Genomic DNA, 21319 nt, shown 5'->3' on the forward strand with positions numbered 1-21319 from the left:
TTACAAGGGCAACTTTATTCCTTTTCTTCAGTGTCTTGAAATTCAACTGAAAGCATAGCGAGGTAAGGTACCAGTTGATGTGAATCGGGGCTCAAGGGAGAACAATGAGGAGGAGGAAATAGGTTCTTGTCACCAATTCCCCACATGGTGAGCTCTTAAGCATGAAGAGACTAGCCGATTCCCTTGCCTAGAAGGACTGAGAGTCTCCACTTGCCATTCTGTTTAGGAATTTCCAGTTTTGTTCCTTTAAAGCACATTGGGATGTTTTTTCCTATGTAAAGGCATTTACAAATGGAAGCTATTGTGGTCGGAATCAACGCAAGTAGAGATTTATGATCTCCAGTTGCTATGCTGCATTTTTAGTGTACCTGTGTACACCAGTCATAAAATCTTACAACAAAGCAGGAGACCACATGATGCATCGTGCCTGTCCCAGCTCCCTGAAAGAGCAAAACAAAAACAAAAATACCTGGAAAAACTCAGCAGGTCTGGCAGCCATCTGTGGAGAGACTAAGGAAAAATTGAAAAGGGGTGAAATATAAGCTGGTTTAAGCAGGGAGGGGGGTGGGACAAGAAGAGCTGGATAGAGGGCCAGTAATAGGTGGAGATAACCAAAAGATGTCACAGACAAAAGGACAAAGAGGTGTTGAAGGTGGTGATATTATCTAAAGGAATGTGAAATATGGCTGTGAAAACGGGTTTTAGTAAACACCTTGTCAAACACCAGGAGAGAAATAGAAAACAATGAAGGCAAAAGAGAGAGACGAAAATCCTGACAGAGAGAAGGGCAAAACTTCTTCAAGGTAGGCATTCCTTGAAGAGAAGTGGTAGTCAATTAAACACTAAGATAAAAGCAAAGAACTGCGGATGCTGGAAATCCAAAACAAAAACAAAAATACCTGGAAAAACTCAGCAGGTCTGGCAGCATCTGTGGAGAGGAACACAGTTAACGTTTCGAGTCTGCATGACTCTTCAACAGAACTAAGGAAAAATAGAAAAGGGGTGAAATATAAGCTGGTTTAAGGGGTGGGGTGGGGGGGTGGGGGGGGGGGGATGGGACAAGAATTGCTGGATAGACGGCCAGTGATAGGTATATTTTTCCTTAGATATCTTTTAGATAATATCACCACCTTCAACACCTCTTTGTCCTTTTGTCTGTGACATCTTTTGGTTATCTCCGCCTATCACTGGCCCTCTATCCAGCTCTTCTTGTCCCACCCCCCCCTTAAACCAGCTTATATTTCACCCTTTTTCTATTTTTCCTTAGTTCTGTTGAAGAGTCATATGGACTCGAAACGTTAACTGTACTCCTCTCCACAGATGCTGCCAGACCTGCTGACTTTTTCCAGGTATTTCTGTTTTTGTTTTGGATTTCCAGCATCCGCAGTTTTTTGCTTTTACCCTGAAAGAGCTATCCAATTAGTCACACTTCCTGCTCTTTCCTCAGAGCCCAGCAAATTTATGCGTTTCTCCAATTCCCTTTTCAAAGCTACTGTTTCCACCACTCTCTTAGACAGTCCATTCCAGATCATAAACAATTCACTGTGTAAAATATTTCTCTTCATCTCCGCTCTGGTTCTTTTGCAATCATCATTAATCTTGGTTACTTACCCTCTCTCCTTATCTACTCTATCGAAATTCTTCATACTCCTACCCTTGTTGGAGGAGCAATGCAAAATGTCCCGAATTGCTGTACCTGTGCTGACTGCTCTCAGACCACAATAGATCAAAAATAAAATAAAATCAGATCTTATCAGCCGTTAAAGGTGATCGCCATAGCTAACGGCACAGAGTCACTATTTTGAGCCCTGCGCTCTCTGATTTTGTGGGCAAAGAGCTGGCTAAAAGATCCAAGAGGTGAGGAGCAGTAAAAGAAAAGGAAATAGATGGTAAAATTGTTACTTTTCCGCAACTAAATTATAACAAAGTTGTTCCTCATTCTATAGTTCACCGGGCCTGAAGCAAAACTCAATGCAGCAAACTCAACCTCTAGCACAATCTTCTCACCAAAGTATCCATCACAGGGAGAACTTACCCCACTGTTAATTGCTCTCCTCAAATAAGTAACAATTTCACACAGCACACTTCAGATCATTTGCTTTCTAATTTACATAGAATGTGTAGGCTGTTTTTAACCTGAAAGGCAGCAATGGAAACATGACCGCAACTGCATGAAAACACTTCCTGGTTAACTTGTTTAATACGCCAGTACTCTTTCTACTTAACTCTTTAATTCTCTAAACACAGTAGTAGAGTTTCAGATTGAACACTGGGTACCAATCTACTTTCTGATTAACTTCTGCCTTCTGAACTTTGCATAGTTTTAAACAGCCCATTTAAAAAAAATCTAGAATTATTAACTAAGTGATAATAACAACCGAAGGGTTCCCACGAATAAATCTAGACATACAGGAGGGAGCACACCAGAGTGGTCCCTCACTCTCAGCTGCATTGCTCTCCATTTCAAAGGTGTGTGTTTCCCTGCAATACCATTCTAAGACAGAAATTTCACTGAACTAAATGCAAGTATCTGACACCAGCTGGTATCCCCATGCTTCTGGAAATTAAGTTCCAAATGATGGAGGGCTACGATTGCCAGGATGCTGCATCTGTTGTGCAGGACTACTACACTCTTGCAACAGTAAGTCTAGAAAATGACACCCACACACCAAATCTCAAATTCTCAAAAGTTACTGATGGAGAACAGGTTGAACCAAGGTTTTCAAATTGCTTTTGACTTGGTTTGGAATCAGTCATGTTAACTGTAAAGTTATATCAGCTCCAGTGTGTGCCGGTGCGAGCGAGCGAGTGAGTGAGCGAGTGTGAAAGAGAGAAGAATAGTATATCCCTATAAGAAGTAGGATACATCAGCTTGCAGTGTCCGCTGTGGCTCTTGCCTGTGAGTCAGAATGTTGTGGCTTCAAGTTCCCTCCAGAGGCTTGAGCAAGATTCCAGACTAACAATCCTGTGCAACACTGAAGAAGTGCTGCACTCTCAAAAACAGATAATCTGGCCATTATCACTTCGCTGCTTGTGGGAGTTTGCAGTGTGCAAATTGGCTGCTGTATTTCCTCTACTACAAAAATGACATTTCAAAACAAACTCATTGGTTAAGTACTTTGGGACATCCTGAGGTCATGCAAGGTGCTATATAACTGTAAATCTGTCTTCCTTCCTCTCTACTCACCATTCAAATGATTTTGGAGTAGTTCAAAAAGAAGCAACTACTGTTCTTTAAATGCTCCATTTCAAATACAGGGCTCAGTAGCCTAGCAACAAAGGTTGAAGAGTGCAGTAATGGTTGAAGAATGCAGCAGCCTCACGGCAATGGTTGAAGAATGCAGCAGCCTCACAGCAATGGTTGAGGAATGCAGCAGCCTCACAGCAATGGTTGAAAGCGCAGCAGCCTAGCTGAAACGGTTGAAGAGCACAGCGGCCTAGCAGAAATGGTTGAAGAATGCAGCAGTCAAGCAGCAAGGGTTGAGGAGCACAGCAGTCAAGCAACGATGGTTGAAGAATGCAGCAGCCTAGCGGCAATGGTTGAAGAATGCAGCAGCCTAGCGGCAATGGTTGAAGAATGCAGCAGCCTAGCGGCAATGGTTGAAGAATGCAGCAGCCCAGCGGCAATGGTTGAAGAATGCGACTGCAGCAATGGTTGAAGAATGCGACTGCAGCAATGGTTGAAGAATGCGACTGCAGCAATGGTTGAAGAATGCGACTGCAGCAATGGTTGAAGAATGCGACTGCAGCAATGGTTGAAGAATGCGACTGCAGCAATGGTTGAAGAATGCGACTGCAGCAATGGTTGAAGAATGCGACTGCAGCAATGGTTGAAGAATGCAGCAGTCTAGCGGCTATGGTTGAAGAATGCAGCAACCTAGCGGCAATGGTTGAAGAATACAGCAGCCTAGCAGCAATGGTTGAAGAATGCAACTGCAGCAATGGTTGATGAATGCAACTGCAGCAATGGTTGAAGAATGCGACTGCAGCAATGGTTGAAGAATGCAACTGCAGCCTAGCAGCAATGGTTGAAGAACGCAGCAGTCAAGCAGCAAGGGTTGAGGAGCACAGCAGTCAAGCAATGATGATTGAAGAATGCAGCAGACCCACAGCAATGTTTGAAGAACACAGCAACCTCACAGCAATGGTTAAAGAATGCAGCAGCCTAGCAGCAATGGTTGAATGCAGCAGCCTAGCAGCAATGGTTGAAGAGGGTAGCAGCCTAGCAGCAATGGTTAAAGAATGCAGCAGCCTAGCAGCAATGGTTGAAGAGGGCAGCAGCCTAGCAGCAATGGTTGAAGAGGGTAGCAGCCTAGCAGCAATGGTTAAAGAATGCAGCAGCCTAGCAGCAATGGTTGAAGAGGGCAGCAGCCTAGCAGCAATGGTTGAAGAGGGCAGCAGCCTAGCAGCAATGGTTGAAGAGGGCAGCAGCCTAGCAGCAATGGTTGAAGAGGGCAGCAGCCTAGCAGCAATGGTTGAAGAATGCAGCAGCCTAGCAACAATGCTTAAAGAATGCAGCAGCCTAGCAGCAATGGTTGAAGAATGCAGCAGCCTAGCAGCAATGGTTGAAGAATGCAGCAGCCTAGCAGCAATGGTTGAAGAACGCAGCAGCCTAGCAGCAATGGTTGAAGAGGGCTGCAGCCTAGCAGCAATGCTTGGAGAACACAGCAGCCTAGCAGCAATGGTTGAAGAGGGCTGCAGCCTAGCAGCAATGGTTGAAGAGGGCAGCAGCCTAGCAGCAATGCTTGAAGAATGCAGCAGCCTAGCAGCAATGGTTGAAGAATGCAGCAGCCTAGCAGCAATGCTTGGAGAACACAGCAGCCTAGCAGCAATGGTTGAAGAGGGCAGCAGCCTAGCAGCAATGCTTGAAGAACGCAGCAGCCTAGCAGCAATGCTTGAAGAACGCAGCAGCCTAGCAGCAATGCTTGAAGAATGCAGCAGCCTAGCAGCAATGGTTGAAGAATGCAGCAGCCTAGCAGCAATGCTTGAAGAATGCAGCAGCCTAGCAGCAATGGTTGAAGAATGCAGCAGCCTAGCAGCAATGGCTGAAGAGTGCAGCAGCCTAGCAGCAAGGGATGAAGAATGCAGCAGCAATGATTGAAGAATGCAGCAGAAATGGGTTGAAGAGCACAGCAGCCTAGCGGCAATGGTTGAAGAATGCAGCAGTCAAGCGGCAAGGGTTGAGGAGCACAGCAGTCAATTGATGAATGCAGGCAGCCTAGCAGCAACAGTTGAAGAACGCAGCAGCATTTAGAACTTCCAATTCTGACCATACAGATTCCGGATGGTTGGGGCAGGATTCCATCAGCCACTAACCCTCAGCCCTCCTGTGACCAGAGAAAATGGCTGTGAATGACAGCTTGGAAAATGAGTTATGTTCAGTTCTATTGCTGTAAATGCCCTTATGTTGTTGCTGCTACATCCCTGTGTCAACAGTGGGAGGAGGATGGTCTTGTTTATGTTCCAGCACTGTTCCTGAGTAATAGAATGTTTAGCCCATGTGGCAATGAGGCTTTTATGCAGGTGCGCCATCTGGCCCTTTCAGAATGTAAAAGGGTGCATGAAGTTGGGGGAGAGGGCTTGGGTTTGATATCTAATTTGTGTCAGTGTCCTAGACGAGAGATGAAGGAAAAGCAAAGTTAGTCAAGGCCATTACTCCTGGCTGCAATCCAGTAAGCGATTGGAAATTGCATGTGTGTGGACATCAAGGCAGAATGGGGCAGGGCTTCTACTAAGGGACAATGCTGAAGTTCATTATGGCAGCAACTATAGTACAATGGACTGAGCAGAGGCCAGAGACCAAAGCCAAGATCGACTCAGTCACACCAAGTTGTGTCTTTACCAACTGGAGTCTCACAACGTGGTTTTACATTTCTTTTCTTTAGATTCAAATACTACTGCCTCTGTATGCATCAATCCATGACTTTCATAGTTGAATAACCTGTTGATGCTCAGTATCTAAGATCACAAACGAAGCACGCCTATTTTGGATCAGGTACAACACCACTGGAACTGTATCCAAAGCGAGTCAACACAAACAGGTTCTTTCTTGCTAGGCTGATAGGTGTACAACTGATGCTTTTTTGGGTCCCTAGATCTGTGCAAAGTGTCCTCATTAGTGAAGGTGTGAATGGGGAGTTCCTAAGGACTCCCACTTTTCCCTATTCAGTACTCTCTTAGAAGAAAATCATAAAAATATAATTGTGTTGGTGCAAATGACATCCTTGCTAAATATTATCACACTCCATATGTAGAACTACAGAAACTAAAATCGGGCAGATTGAAATTCTGGGTATAAATAGTCCTCATTCTTATTTTCTCAGATACTTGTCCAAGTTTCTAATTTTATTTTCTGCAAGTTGTAGATTTTATGCAAATTTTGATTTCAAGCAAACAAAACTTATGTATACCAGCACAGAATTTCACACTAAGGCATTAAGGTGTCAAGGCTAGTTTGTCAAGGAGTACCAACAGTATAAGGAAATGTAAATCTTAGTTCCTTGGAGCACTGCCATTACAGTGGGGTATGCCAATCCTCATCGGAAACATAGGGTGCACAGTCGATGTTCAATTTCTGTTTGTCCTCCACTTTCAAATCAAGGAATGGGCAAGGGACTGAATGGTGTATGATACAGTTCTTTCACCTTGGCAGCTGGATTCAAACCCAGCCCAGGCTGATAGAAAAAATTAAGGAATTTCAGCCCATGTGCAAAACTATCATAGGGCAGCCCAAACTCAAATTTCTTAGGGGACATGTTACCCACTTCTCAACACAATGTCAAAGCTAGGAAACTGGACACTTCTTTCAACTTCTGGGATCCTTTGTCAACAAGGAGTATTTCCAGGTCAGATGTAGTACAGTTAAGTACAAATGTAAAGCTCCCTCTCACTCTCCGATATCCAGAACCCCAACTTCACCCCCTATTGCAGAGGCCTAAGCTTTCTATCTTCGATTTGTGTACCACTGAGTCTCAAATTACATGAAAAGTTTAAATGAACACTCAGATTAATTTGTAAATATCTCAAGTTGTTAATACAACAGTATTCTACTTTATTCAAGAACGAAGCAACATTAAAACCTTTCTAAATCCATAAAATTCGAACACAAAAAACTACTGAAGAAGAAATAATTGCACGTAGGTTAGAGTTTCTTGAGCTTACTGGGTAGGTTAAGGCTTGGCAATTACAGACTGTGTATCCTGTTCACTCTATCAGTGTAATATTTCTGCTGTCATCAGCCATGCTGAAGTTTAATTCCTGCCAATTTGTAGGCGCTTTGTCAAAGTGACTCACACTAACTAAACACTAGGTTGAAGCGCAGTCCGATTAGGAATTCTTGGGGCTTTGAGCACCAGGAGTATTTGGGGTTCCTCCACCCCAACCACTTCTTCCCCAGTTTGCACAACCCTCCCCTTCTGATCCATTAAAACACCAAGTGTAGTGCAATATAGCAAGAAACAGGGCCAATGAATGCTCACACACTGCAGGAATAATAAAGGAAATCATTTTTTTAATTCATTCTCGGGATGTGCTAATCATTGGCTAGGCCAGCATTTATTGCCCATCCCTAGTTGCCCTTGAGAAGGTGTTGGTGAGCTGCCTTCTTAAACTGCTGCAGTCCATGTGGTGTAGGTACACCCACAGTGCTGTTAGGAAGGGAGTTCCAGGATTTTAACCCAGCGACAGTAAAGGAATGGTGATATATTTCCAAGTCAGGATGGTGAGTGACTTGGAGGGGAACTTCCAGGTGGTGGTGTTCCTATCTGCTGCCCTTGGCCTTCTAGATGGTAGTGGTCCGGAAGGTGCTAAAGAAGAAGCCTTCGTGAATTCCTGCAGTGCATCTTGTAGATGGTACACACTGCTGCTACTGTCCGTCGGTGGTGGAGGGAATGAATGTTTGTGGAGGTGGTGCCAGTCAAGTGGGCTGCTTTGTCCTGGACGATGCTGAGCTCCTTGAGTGTTGTGGGAGCTGCACTCATCCAGGCAACTGGGGAGTAGTCCATCACACTCCTGACTTGTGCCTTGTAGACGTTGGACAGGCTTTGAGGAGTCAGGAGGTGAGTTACACGTTGCATGATTCCTAGCCTCTGGCCTGCTCTTGTAGCCACAGTATTTATATAGCAAGTCCAGTTCAGTTTCTGGTCAATGGTAACCCCCAGGATGTTGATAGTGGGGGCTTCAGTGATGGTAATGCCATTGAACATCACGGGGCAATGATTGGATTCTCTCTTGTTGGAGGTAGTCATTGTCTGAAACTTGTGTGGCACGAATGTTACTTACCACTTGTCAGCCCAAGCCTGGATACTGTCCAGGTCTTACTGCATTTGGACATGGACTGCTTCCATATCTGAGTCATCGCGAATGGTGCTGAACATAGTGCAATGATCAGCGAACATCCCCACTTCTGACCTTATGACGGAAGGGAGGTCATTGATGAAGCAGCTGAAGATGGTTGGGCCAAGGACACTACCCTGAGGAACTCCTCCTGGAACTGAGAAGACTGACTTCCAACAACCACAACCATTTTCCTTTGTGCTAGGTATGACTCCAACCAGCAGAGAGTTTTCCCTCTGATTCCCATTGACTCCAGTTTTGCTAGGGCTCCTTGATGCTGTCAAATGCTGCCTTGATGTCAAGGGCAGTCACTCTCACCTCACCTCGGGGTTCAGCTCTTTGGTCCATGTTTGAACCAATGCTGTAATGAGGTCAGGAGCTGAGTGGCCATGGCAGAACCCAAACTGGGCACCCGTGAGCAGGTTATTGCTAAGCAAGTGCCACTTGATAGCACTGTTGATAACCCCTTCCATTACTTTACTGATGATCGAGAGTAGACTGATGGAGTGGTAATTGGCTGGGTTGGATTTGTCCTGCTTTTTGTGTACAGGACATACCCGGGCAATTTTCCACATAGCTGGATAGATGCCAGTGTTGTAGCTGTACTGGAAGAGTTTGGCTAGGGGTGTGTCAAGTTCTGGAGTACAAGTCTTCAGTACTATTGCCAGAATATTGTCAGAGCCCATATCCTTTCCAGTATCGAGTGCCTTCAGCTGTTTCTTGATACCATGTGGGGTGAATCGAATTGGCTGAAGAGTGGCATCTGTGATGCTGAGGACCTCCGGAGGAGGCCAAGATGGATCATCCACTCAGCACTTCTGGCTGAAGATTGTTGTGAATGCTTCAGCCTTATCTTTTGCACTGATGTGCTGGGCTTCTCCATCATTGAGGATGGGGACATTTGTGGAGCTTCCCCCTCCAGTGAGTTGTCCACCACCATTCACAACTGGATGTGGCAGGACTGCAGAGCTTAGATCTGATCCGTTGGTTGTGGGGTCACTTAGCCCTGTCTATCACTTGCTGCTTATGCTTTTTGGCATGCAAATAGTCCTGTGTTATGGCTTCACCAGGTTGACACCTCATTGTTAGGTTTGTCTGGTGCTGCTCCTGGCATGCCGACCTGCACTCTTCATTGAATCAGGGTTGATCCCCTGGCCTGATGACAATGGTAGAGTGGGGGATATGCTGGGCCATGTGGTTACAGATTGTGCTCGAGTACAATTCTGCTGCTGCTGATGGCCCACAGCGCCTCATGGATACCCAGTCTTGAGTCGCTTGATCTGTTTGAAATCTATCCCATTTAGCACAGTGGTAGTGCAACACAACACATTGGAGGGTATCCTCAATGTGAAGGCAAGACATCGTCTCCACAACAACTGTGAGGCGGTCATTCCTACCAATACTGTCATGGACAGAAGTGTCTGCGGCAGGCAGGTTGGTGAAGATGAGGTCATGCATGTTTTTCCCTCTTGTTGGTTCTCTCACCACCTGCTACAGACCCAGTCTAGCAGCTATGTCATTTAGGATTTGGCCAGCTCGGTCAGTAGTGGTGCTACCGAGCCACTCTTAATGATGGGCATTGAAGTTCATCACCAAGAGTGGCTCAGTAGCACCACTACTTTCATTATATACTATGCTTATATAGAACTCATCCAACAATTATATGCTGCTTCCGTTCCATATTATTGTAGTTTTACTGGCAGCTCCATATTTTGCTGGGTGTTAATCCACCCCTGAGTTGAGGTTAACCTAGTTCATCAGATTAACAAATCTTCCATCCGGTCAGCCTGGACTAGATTTAGATGCATTCCCCAGACAGCCATGTATTAACCACTGCCCCACAAAGTCCCATCATCAAATTCAACATCTTGTTCATGAATTTTATCCCTTTCAATCAAAATTGCTGGGAAGTATTGGGGGCAGTAGCTATCGTTCAATGTGCTGCTACTTCTAATGAATAATGACGCTGCCAGATATTTCTTTGACTAACAAAATGTGGTTAATTTTCTTGCCTACGTGGTGACTCTCAAATACAGTTCCCTGTCGGACTCCAACACAAAGTCTTCTGGACCCATGGAAGGTTGAGAGCACAAGTAAGCCCGGGTAGTTAGATTTGCTGGGAGGGTGGGGGGTCAGGCAGCTCTGTGCTACATTCCAACATCCTGCTTTGTGCAATGTTGTACATTGTATAGGGTCATTGCCAGCAATTGTCAGCAGACCAGAAGTTCTTCAGATTAACTGAGAAATTGATTTTTAAAGACAAAAGTCAAGAAATATCTGACAAAGCCATCATTTGTTCCTATGGAACAGAATAGTTTGAACAAAAATTCATTCTCCCCCTAAACTTCTTCTTTAAACATAAATATGCTTTACACAGCTTCATAATGTTCATGTACCAGCAGTGGTTGAATCATAACGATCACATCATAAAATCCAGGCTTAATTAGTACATCCGCACTGGGCAAATTACATTTGGTAGGTCAAGCAGTTACACAGCACATTGTAATGGGAAACACTGGCTGTTGCAGCTGTTGTTTAACCCTTTAAATACTGAGCTCTAAATATTCAGAATCTTTCTGATGAGTTTGCTCACTCAAAATTCTGTATGGTCAGAGTTTCATCACTCGTGATGTGCAGCACTTGAATGTGCAGTGACAAGTCAACATGGCTATCTCCCAATTCAGTCCCAGGTACAATTTAAACAGGTGTGGTGGGATTTAAACTTACACATTTGCACCATGAATTAGATATCTTGTTAGTGAGAATATTAGAGCACGTGAGGGGTAGTGTGTTTGTGTCCATATCAGGGAGAATGTGTCAGAGACAGCACAGAAACATCAATATTTTAAGCTCCTTGTTTTAACGACATTCCATTTAAAATACATGAATGAAGTCAGACAGTGGGAAGTGACTAGGAAATGTTCTTTTACTGTTACTTTCCCCAAGCTATGTTCTTTCTCAATAGTAACACCATTCGACAGAATGAGCCAGGCATTTCACCAAGAAGGAGAAACACCAAATATTCAACCGCAGCTTTTCAATCTGCAGATCTTTCAAAACCCAAGAAGAAAAACAGACTTCATGTTTATTATTGCAATCTCTACAATGTGAAGTTCAACCAGAATCTACAATTTGAGTAGCCACGATTTGACCATTAAGGTTTTTCAGTTAGGATGGATTTTAGATGCCAAGTTCAGTCAGGCATTCTCAAAAATATAGTCGGATTCCCACCAGTGATTGTGTGTGTTGAAAAATACTACAGATAACAGTGTGCAGTATCCCAGTGTTTTTAAAACAAGAACATCATGTCTTTTGGGTGACTATAAAATTACAATGGGCAATTGCAACTGAAGAAAAACCTGAAGATAAGACTGTGCCTGAGGCTCTGAATAAGCTGCAGAGCTGATGGATTGGGTTTTACTTATCAAGCTTGATAAGGCACAGACACTTTGCATTGAAGTATACAGGATCAGCCGCTTCATAATGGGCTCCTTATTAACATCAGTGTGTAGTAGTACATGCTGCGGGGGAAGTGGCTATCACACTCACTAAAATGCTATATGTTCAATTTCTGGATGTCAGGGCCACACATGCCCAGTTGTTGAGCTGCTGTTGTAATGCAAGAATGACAAGGTGGCCTTGGCTGAAAAATTTGGGAGGCTGAGTTTCCTCTAATTCCATAGGTCATGGCGTACTTCCCTGGATTTTGCAAGATTTTGTACTTCTGCAGGGAGGTGGGGGGAGCGGCGGGGGGGTGGTGGTAGTGTAACAATATTTTAGTGGAGTTGAGACAGAGCAGACACGAGGCAGCGATTAAAAAAGAAAAAGACTTTGAAAATCCCACATTATGTCAGCTCCTTTTATATTGGTTTTGTGCCTGGTTAGTGCCACTGGCTGCTGACATGTTGCCTTCACTCAGTCAGTGACAACACCAAAGTAAACCTGCCAAATTCGCCTAGGCTGGCAACTGTGGAAATGCAGGCAAAATACAAATCAACTAGTCAATCTCATTTGTTATTCATGAGACCTTGCTCACCACAAATTGGCTCTTGTGTTTGTCTAGTAACAACAGTAACTTCAAAAAGGCTACAAAATGCCTTGGGGCACCATGAAGGCATGATAAGGTACCACACATGTGTGTTTGGATGTTTTGCAGTGTTTTACATACTGATAAAGTAGGATTTCCTGTCTGAGAGTCAGTGTTGATTCTTGCCTGTACAGTCAGAGAGAAAAATCCAGCACCTTGTTTTAGGAGATGAATTTCATTGAAACATAGAAGATTTACAGCAAAGCAGGAGACCACTCAACCCATCACGTTTGTGCCAGTTGAGAAAATGGTCATCCAACCTAATCTCAATTTCCAGCTTTTGGTCCAAAGGTTGCAGTACTACATATTCAAATACTTTTTTTTTTTAAGTGTGATGAGAATTTCTGCCTCTGCCACCCTTTCAGGCAGTGAGTTCCAGACCATGAAAAATATTCTCCTCAACTCCCCTCTAATCCTTCTGGTTTAAATCTATGACCCCGACTATTGACCCCTTTGCAAGTAGAATGGATAGGAAGGGCCTATCTAGGCCACTCCATTTCATACTCTTCAATTAAATCTTCCTTCAGCCTCCTCTGTTCCAAAGAGAACAACCCCAGCCTATCAAATCCTTCCTTAGAGGCCTCATTGAGGCTTCAGGGTGATTTAGACAAGTTATGCGTGTGGGCAAACATAAGGCAGGTGCAGTATAACGTGAATAAATGTGAAGTTATATGCTTTGGTGTGAAAAACAGAAAGGCAGAGTATTATTTAAATGGTGATGTATTCAGAAATGTGGATGTACAAAGGGATCTGGGTGTCTTTTTTAATTGAGAGCATTGTGGTACAAATAATTTTAGATCCTTGGAGTCCTGAAAGCCATTCCTACTGAAGGCTGTGTGACCTGCAGATTGGACAAGCTGCCAAAGTCCAGCAGCTTCAGCATCTCCTTGGTATCTGGGTCCACCTCAATCATCTCTGATCCAGAGCGGAAACCTTTGGGACATAGTTATCCCTCCTCTCCTGCTCTTCTTCCTGCAGTTTGATAGAGATGCCTCTGACAGGCCCATGCTGAATACGCTTCATTAAGTGTGTCACATACCCTGTAATTGTGTTGCGAAGTTTCTTGCTGGGGATGGTGGCAAACTCCTCACAGACCCTTTTGTTGGTGTGGAAATCATTGCCAAGGCGGGTGTAGTATTTCTCAATGATCACTTGGGTGGCTTTCTTGACCGTCTTAGTCCATCTTGGATTCCAGCCGAGTCCTTGTACACCAGTCAATTAAAGTAAATAGGCAGGTGCAGCAAGCAATTAGGAAGGCAAATGGTATGTTGGCCTTCATTGCAAGATTTCAGAAGGGATGTCTTACTGCAGTTATACAGGGCCTTGGTGAGACCACACATGGAGTATTGTGTGCAGTTTTGGCCTCCCTACCTAAGAAAGGATATACTTGCCATAGAGGGAGTGCAGCGAAGGTTCACTAGGCTGCTACTGGGGATGGCAGGACTGTCGTATGAGGAGAGGTTGGTTCGACTGGGCCTGTATGGAGTCTAGAACCAGGGGCCACAGTCTCAGAATACGGGGCAAGCCATTTAGGGCTGAGATGAGGAAATATTTCGTTACTCAGAGGGTGGTCAACCTGTGGAATTCTCTACCACAGAAGGCCGTGGAGGCCGGGTCACTGAGTATATTCAAGAAAGAAATTGATAAATTTTTGGATGTTAGGGGGACCAAGGGGTATGGAGAGAAAGTGGGAATATGGCATTGAGATAGAGGATCAGCCAAGATCATATTGAATGGGGGAGCAGGCTCAAAGGGCTGAATGGCCTACTCCTGCTCCTAGTTTCTATGCTTCTATAGCTAAAATTCTCCATTCCTTGCAATATCCTCGTGCAATCATATCCTTCTTGTAATGTAATGACTAGGAATGTATGCGGTATTCTAGCTGTGGCCTAATCAGTGTTTTTTACTCTAGCGTAAGCTCCCCTTTTCTGCCCACTTGACCAGCCCATTAATATATTCTTGCAGTATTCAGCTTTTTTCATCACTGTCAACCACATGGTCAATTTTTGTATCATTCACAAACTTTTTAAATTTAGGAGGCATAATTATGTTTAAATCATTGATATATGCCAAGAAAAGCAAGGCACAAAGTGCTGAGCCCTGTGGAACCTTGTCGACTATTACCCTTCACTTCTGCCACTGAGTCAACTTTGCCACCTGCCCTTAGGCCTTTTAATTCAGGTATTCTAGACAGTCTGCCACATGAGGCATTTTCAAAAGTCTTGCTAAAATCCATGTAGAAAAGCAAACATTATTAATTATGCAACATTGACTATAATGAGTGTCCCTTCTACAGCCAATGCTCAATGTTACATAGCAAAATTGCTGAAGCTTATTGGAAACTAAACATTTTCTGGTAGGTGGGCACTTCCAATTAAGGGCATTCTCACTCCAAATATTTAGACTTGTGTTCTAGAACAGTGAGAATTCTCTATTCTTTCTGATCTATGGAGAAAATAGCATTTGCTTTTGGTCTTAAAAGAAATATTGCACCTCATCATGTCTCTTTAAACATTTCAAATTGCTCCATGTACAATAATTTATTCTGAAGTGCAGTGACTTATGGAGGCAAACACAGCAGTCATTTTGAACACAGGAAGATCCCTGAATTAACCATTAAATGACCGGCTAATCTGTTCTTTGATATTGTTGGCAGAGGAAGGAATGCTGGTCAGGATATGGGAGAACATCCTGTTTTTCAAATAGTATCATGTGGTCTCTACTGCCAACCTGAGCAGGCAGATGGATTACAGAAGCATAGTGGTCATGTTACTGGGCTAGTAAAAACCCGAGGCCAAGAATAATAATCTGGTAACATGAGTTCAAATCAAATGGTAGCTAGGGAATTTAAATTCAATTAATTAAATAAATGTGGAATAATAAACTGGCATCAATAATGGTAACCATGAAACTAATAGATTTTCATAAAAACCCATCAAGTTCACTAACGTCTTTCAAAGAAGGAAATCCACTGTTCCTACCCATCCTGGCCTGTGTGACTGCAGGCCCAAAGCAATGTGGCAGACTCTTAACTGGCCTCTGAAACAGCCTAGCAAGCCACTAAGTTTCAAGCAAGTGATTCACCACCAACTTCTCAAGGGCAATTAGAGATGGGCAAAAAATATGGGCCTTGTGAAAGACACCCACATCCGAAGAATGAAAAAAAAAAACCAGGGCCTTAATTTAACATATCATCTGAAGGACATTGAAGTAATTAACTGTCATAAGGAAATTGTAACCTATTGCTTTGTTTAAAAAATGACAGGGATGGATTAATAAACAGGCCCAAAGGGGAGACAGGATCTGAAACAGGAATTTATAACAGTGACCTTTTTAAATCTGGTTCAATTAAACAAAAGTAACCGATTATACAAATGTAGTTATATTATTCCATTTCCTAAAACCATCAATTTATGGCGCCAATTAACTTATAGGATGGAAGCTCCCAGAATTGCATACGTGTGCACAAACACACTAATTAAATCAGGTTAGAAGACCTTTAGATATTCAGAGAGATATAAATATGTAAAAACGTATAATGTATTACACCTCAGCCTGGCCTGCCGGGATTTATTTGCAATACAACAGATTACATTAATGCATTTATACAGCAAGTGCATGTAGCCAGTCAAACTGTCTACAAGTATTTTCAGTGGATGACAATGGGAGCTTCAACAACAACTTGCATTTATCTGGCACCATCAAAAACTTTACAAGTCACTTCACAGGAACAACAAAATTTGACATCACATTAGGAGATATTGGGACATGTGAGGTTGGTTTTTAAGAAATGCCTTAAAGGAGAAAGAGGGAGAGGTTTAGACAGGGAATTCCAGAGCTTAGGCCTAGGCAGCTGAAGGAACAGCCGCCAATGGTGGGAGTAATTAAAATTGGGGATGCACAAGAGCCCAGAATGAGAGGAGGGTAGAGATCTTGGACGGTAACCAGTACTTCAGCTGGCTGTTACACAAAATATTCTGAGTAAAGTGAAGGCAAAACTGATGCAAGTCACTATTTTGCAAGCTTAGCACTGGTCTGAAGATGATAATCATTATTGTCGGCTGTCCCTCAATTCGAGGATGATGTCTACTCAGAGTCGAGTTTCTGCCACAGAACTTCAGGTGACTGAACAGGCTGATTCATGACCCACAGAGCCCTGGGCACAAGGGGTAGGACATCCCACAAAGCAGTGGGATCCAGTGCGCACGCGTTGCTTCCTTTTCTTTCCTTATCTGCCACCGCTCTGCCTATCTTTAAGACGTTGTGACTCAAAACATGATGCAGCTTGATAGACACGTTATCGTCATTTTGAATAATTGGAAGCAAGCTAATCCAGTCATCAAAATCAATGTTGCCGTGCTTTAAGGAGAGCTTCAGAGAGTCTTTGAAGTGTTTTCTTTGTCCTCCCCTAGATCGCTGGCCATTTGAGTGTTAAGAAAACAAGACCTGGTGGGGGAGGCTCTTTTTGGCCTCCAGACACAGTGCCTAGTCCATCGAAGTTGATTTTGCAGGAGTTTTGCCTGAATGCTTGTGGGGCTAGCTTCAAGAAGGACACTAGTATTTGTTTGATGGTTCTCCCATTGAATCCAGAGGATGCTGTGTTTGTAACGCTGATGGAATTTCTCGAGTGCTTTATGTGTTGCTGATACAAAGTCCAGGTCTCACTGCAGTACAGGAGTGTGTGACACCAACTGCTCTGTACACAAGGACTTTTGTTGACAACACACACTGCTGTTGTTTGTAGAAGGCTGAGCTGGCATAGCTGACTCAGTGATGGATCTCCTCATCAACGGTGGCTTTTTGAGAGAGAAGGCTGCCAAGGTATGGAAAGTGCTCCAACATATTCCAGAGTTCCTCCTTCAACATGTTATGAGAGGTGGAACATTTGGCTGACCAGGTATGGGTTGATATATGAATTTTGTTTTCGCAACGTTCAAAGACAGGCCGAGTTTCTTGTATGCAGAAGTGAAGAGATTGAGAGCGATTTCCAAATCTGGTGCAGAGTGGGTAATGACACTGAAATCATCCACAAAATGTAGATGATGAATTTCTGTGATTTATTTTGTGTCTCTCACATTATGTGATGCATCAAGTGTGTCAGCATAGTGGGTGGTGTGTACTGGCCAGTCTGCTTGTCAACTCTTATTTTCAGCTCTCACCGCTGGCGAGCAGTATAACTACTGCAAAAAGAGAGCTGAGTGCCACTCCCACCAGTACAAGCCTCTTCATTTGCAAACTCCATGTACTGCCTCCTCATCGGGAACACATAAACTGGGTACTTTGCGGACCCAGGCTAAGCTGTAGGGGACTTGGAGGAGGCCTTTCCCCCAGATGTGTGGTATAGAGGCTTGCCTGGGTGTGGCTATGCCCTGGTGCCCACAAACCAGACCCCCCAGCTATGGGTAAATTGCCCCAGAGCCTCCTTAAGGCTCAGGGAGTAAACCTCAAGGGAAATTCTGTCAGGCAGCTTTCCAGTAACTCTTGCAACAGAACCGTACTGTACTGTTTTCACCTTTTCCTTTCAACAATACTAACAATGCTGAGAGAGGGGCCCTGATGTTTGGGCAACTCAGGGTCTCCATACTAATTGCCCAGGTCTGCATCCTGGAGAGGACACTTCAGCTTCGTGGTTTACGTTGGCATAACACGGGAAGAACAATTACCAGTTATAAGCTCTCGCTCAGTTGGTGCACAGCATGAGCACCAGGGGTTACTTTGGACAGTGGGAGAGATCATCGCGTCTCACTGGATAGCTACCGTCGCCTCAACTGGGCAGCTCCCAGTCAGTTGGGTGCTGTCCTGCCACAGCCTGCTTGTTTCAGTGGGTGCTTGGAGCTTAGAGAGTCATCACTCGACAGGCAGGTTGTTAATCTATGGACCAGACAAGACAAACACAAGAAGGAAGACACCAGTTTTTCACATCACAAGCTGGTATGCAAGAGCTTACAAGGCTAAACGTAGACATTGCTGTGCTGCAAGAAACTAGGCTCACTCAAAGTGGATCCCTTAAAAATAAATCACTACACGCAGGGAAAAACTCAAGAGGCAATACATGAGCATGGAATGGGTTTCGCATTGAAAAAAACACTCTATTTGCGATAATTGAACTCCTACAGAAGGCTTAGAGAAACATCTTACATTTTGCTTGTCAACAAATGTAGGACCAACTAACCTCATGGACAACTTTTGCAAGCCAAAAAAAAGCATTGACAGCTTCCACCTCCACTGCCTCATACAAATACTGGGCATCTCCTGGAAAGACAGAGAACTGAATATGGAAGTGCACCAACGTGCAGGGATCCCTAGCATGTTCATCCTCTAGAGTCAGTGGCACCTTCATTGGCTGGTCCATGTGAGCTGAGTGGATCATGACCGCATCCCCAAAGACATGCTATGTGGCAAGCTTGCTATTGGCACGCAACCAACAGGTCACCCATGTCTGTGAGACAAGGACGTCTGCAAGTGAGACTTTAAATTGACTGGGATCGGAGTCGATGCATAGGAAGTCTGCTCCGCTGACCGGAATGCCTGGAGATAAGCAGGTGGGAAGGCCGTGGAAAAAGCAGAGGACACAACAGACTTGTGAGAAAAGTTATTGCTCATGGAATAAAAGGGACAGCAGCTGAAAAATAGGAAGCAGAGAGTAATGGTCAATGGATATTTTCCAGGCTCGAGGAGGGTTTGTAGTGGAGTTCCCCAGGGGTTGGTATTGGGACCCTTGCTTTTCCTTATATATATTAATTATATAGATCTTGGCATGGCAGGGGACAATTTCAAAGTTTGCAGATGAAACAAAGCTTGGGAGTGTTGTAAACTGTGAAGAGGACAGTGTAGAATTTCAAAAGGACATAGACATTTTGGTGGAGTGGGCAGATATGTGGCAGATGAAGTTCAATGCAGAGAAATGTGAGGTGATGCATTTTGGTAGGAAGAGCATGGACAGACAATATAAAATAAGGGGTTAAATTTTGGAGCAGGTGCAGGAGCAGAAAGACCTGGGTGTATATATGCATAGATCATTGAAGGTGGCAGGACAGGTGGAGAGAGCAGTTAATAAAGCATATAGTATCCTGGGCATTATTAACAGGGGCATAGAGGGGAGACGATAGCGTACTGGTACTGTCACTGGACCAGTAATCCAGAGACCCAAGGTATTGCTCTGGGGACGGGGTTTGAATCCCAACTTGGCAAATGGCAGAATTTAAATTCAATAAAAATCTGGAATTAAAAGTCTAATGATGACCATGGAACCATTGTCGATTGTTGTAAAAACCCATCTGGTTCACGAATGCCCTTGAGGGAAGGAAATCTGTCATCTTTACCTGGTCTGGCCTACATGTGACCCACAGCAATGTGGTTGACTCTTAAATGCCCTCTGAAATGGCCTAGCAAGCCACTCAGTTGTAACAAAATGCTACAAAGTCACAAAAAAGGAATAAAACTGGACGGACCACCCGGCATTGACCTAGGTACCGGAAATGACAACGACAATCTCAGCCCCGTCGACCCTGCAAAGTCCTCCTTACTAACATCTGGGGGCTAGTGCCAAAATTGGGAGGGCTGTCTCATAGACTAGTCAAGCAACAGCCTGACATAGTCATCCTCACGGAATCGTACCTGACAGATAATGTCCCAGACACCACCATCACCATCCCTGGGTATGTCCTGTCCCACTGGCAGGACAGACTCGGCAGAGGTGGCGGCACTGTGATATACTGACAGGAGGGAATTGCCCTGAGAGTCCTCAATATTGACTCCAGATCCAATGAAGTCTCATGGCATCAAGTCAAACACGGGCAAGGGAATCTCCTGATTACCACGTACCGCCATCCTTCAGCTGGTGGTGCTCTTCCATGTTGAACACCACTTGGACGAAGGGTGACAAGGGTGCAGAATGTACTGTGGGGGACTTCAATGTCCATCGCCAAGAGTGGCTTGGTAGCACCACTACTATCCGAGCTGGCCAAGTCCTGAATGACATAGCTGCTAGACTGGGTCTATGGCAGATAGTGAGGGAACCAACAAGAGGGAAAAACATTCTTGATCTCATCCTTACCAACCTGCCTGCCACAGATACATCTGTCCATGACAGTATTGGTAGGAATGACCACCGCACAGCTGTTGTGGAGACGAAGTCCCGCCATCACATTGAGGATACCCTCCATCGTGTTGTGTGGCACTACTGCAGTACTAAATGGGATAGATTTCGAACAGATCTAGCAACTCAAGACTGGGCATCCATGAGGTGCAACAGAATTGTACTCGAACACAATATGCCCGGCAAATCCCCCACGCTATCATTACCATCAAGCCAGGGGATCAACCCTGATTCAATGAAGAGTGCAGGAGGGCATGCCAGGAGCAGCACCCGGCATACCTAAAAATGAGGTGTCAACCTGGTGAAGCTATAACAGAGGACTACTTGCGTGCCAAAAAGCATAAGCAACAAGTGACAGACAGAGCTAAGCAATCCCACAACAAAAGGATCAGATCTAAGCTCTGCAATCCTGCCACATCCAGTAATGAATGGTAGTGGACAATTAAACAACTCACTGGAGGAGGAGGCTCCACAAATATCCCCACCCTCAATGATGGAGAAGCCCAGCACAGCAGTGCAAAACATAAGGCTGAAGCATTTGCTACAAGCATCAGCCAGAAGTGCCAATTGGATGATCCATCTCGGCCTCCTCGGAGATCCCCAGGATCACAGATGCCAGTCTTCAGCCAATTCAATTCACTCCACATGATATCGAGAAATGGCTGAAGGCACTGCAAAGGCTATGAGGTCTGACAATATTCCGGCAATAGTGCTGAAGACTTGTGCTCCAGAAGTTGCCGCGACCCTAGCCAGGATATTCCAGTACAGCTACAACGCTGGCATCTACCTGGCTAAGTGGA

The 21319-nt window shown here is 44.4% G+C and overlaps 1 protein-coding gene and 1 pseudogene across 5 annotated transcripts in view; both read right to left on the reverse strand.

The window, feature by feature from the left end:
- The window catches only part of capn15 (calpain 15), a 288702-nt gene that overhangs the window by 91103 nt on the left and 176280 nt on the right, over window positions 1-21319 (reverse strand). The gene's annotated exons all lie outside the window — the stretch shown is intronic.
- LOC144690304 (small ribosomal subunit protein eS17 pseudogene) lies at window positions 13176-20276 on the reverse strand (annotated as a pseudogene).

This window comes from Cetorhinus maximus, chromosome 15, assembly GCF_964194155.1.
Source record: "Cetorhinus maximus chromosome 15, sCetMax3.hap1.1, whole genome shotgun sequence".
NCBI classification, from domain to species: domain Eukaryota; kingdom Metazoa; phylum Chordata; class Chondrichthyes; order Lamniformes; family Cetorhinidae; genus Cetorhinus; species Cetorhinus maximus.